Source organism: Mus pahari, chromosome X, assembly GCF_900095145.1.
Source record: "Mus pahari chromosome X, PAHARI_EIJ_v1.1, whole genome shotgun sequence".
In the NCBI taxonomy this organism is placed as follows: domain Eukaryota; kingdom Metazoa; phylum Chordata; class Mammalia; order Rodentia; family Muridae; genus Mus; species Mus pahari.
In genome coordinates, this window is record NC_034613.1 from 91,263,999 (window position 1) to 91,265,643 (window position 1,645).

General features: G+C 45.2%; 1 pseudogene; it reads left to right on the forward strand.

Moving 5' to 3' along the window:
- The first annotated feature begins 519 nt into the window (after positions 1-519).
- Positions 520-1,645, forward strand: part of LOC110314443 — a 2,622-nt pseudogene continuing 1,496 nt past the window's right edge.

Sequence of the window (1,645 nt, forward strand, 5' to 3'; positions counted from 1 at the left end):
CAGTAAAGATGAGACAGGATATGCTTAGATCCCAGTACAAAAGCATAAACATGACCAACCATGACAATATGTCTCCTCTGGAAACCAGCAACCCTATTGCAATATGCCCTGGAAAAAGCAATTCAGCTTAAGTATAAATACTTCAAAACAGCAATTATGAATATATTCAAGGGTCTTAAAGATGATATAATAAATAATTCAAGACATGCCAGTAGAATTTAACAACAACAACAACAGAAAAATAGAATCACTAAAGAAAATCCAAACTGCAGTAAAACTGAAAAAGAAAAATTCAGGATGTCAAACACTTCAGAGGTAAGCCTCAACAACAGAGTATATGGAAGAGAGAATTCCAGGTCTTGAAGAGAGATTAAAAAAATAAATATCTCAATCAAAGAAAATGTTAAACATATAAAAAAAATCAACCCATGTATAAAGCATGCAAGAGCACTATCAGGCTGGGGCGAGGTTCGGGTCAGTTGTGCCGCTGCGAGACTGCTGCTGTAGTTGCTTCGGCCGGTCAAGGTGTAAACTCTTCCAAGATGTCAAAAACAAACAAATCCAAGTCTGGGTCTCGCTCTTCTCGCTCAAGATCTGCATTCAGATCTCGGCCTAGTTCGTTTTCAAAGTCTCAGTCCCGAAGCTGATCTCTCTCTTGTTCAAGTAAGCTCCGGCTGAGTTCTAAGTCTCGTTCCAGATCATATTCTCCAGCTCATAACAGAGAAAGGAATCACCCCAGCGTGTATCAGAATCGAGATTTCCAAGGTCACAATAGAGGCTACAGGAGGCCCTATTACTTCGATGGGGGAAACTGAGGCTTTTATCTATGGGGCCAGTATAACCGAGGTAGCTATGGAAACTACTGTTCCAATTGGCAGAACTATGGGCAAGCATACAGCCCTTGTTGGGGTTGTTCTCTATCCAGGTCCCCAAAGAGAAGGTCCCCTTCACCACGGTCCAGGAGCCATTCTAGGAACTGATAAGTCATCCTCTGACAGGGCAAGATGCTCCTCATCCCCCTGGTTGTCCTCCAACTACAGCAGAGTTGAGTCCTCTAAACGAAAGTGTCTAAAAAAGAAAAAATGTCCTCTTCCAAGGATAGCTAGCCATCTCAGGCAGCTGGTGATAACCAGGGCAATGAGGCTAAGGAGAAGACATTCTCTGGAGGCACCTCTCAAGATATAAAAGGGTCTGAGAGTTCAAAGCCATGGCCAGATGCCACCACCTATGGCACCGGTTCTGCATCACAGGCTTGGGTTTCTGATCTGAGTTCCCCAGGAGAGAAGGCCAGCTCTCAAATGCCCCCTCCAGTCTGTGGTGGTTAGGCGAAGGTCACCACACCCTAGCCCTGTGCCAAAACCTAGTCCTCCACTTTCTATAGCATCCAAGATGGTCTCATCTATGTCAGGTGGTGCTAGCTATCATTCTGGAGCACACCAAGGTCAGGTCGACCATGGCTCTGGGGCTCTGAGTCCTTCCAAAAAGGGCCCTGTGGGTAAGAGTCCACCAGCCGCTGGTTCTGCATATGGTTCATCTCAGAAAGAGGAGATTGCTGCTTCCAGAGGAACAACATACACAAAAAAGGTATCTGGAGGAGCAGACGATAGAGAATGGGAAGGATAAGGAGCAGAAACAAACAAATGCC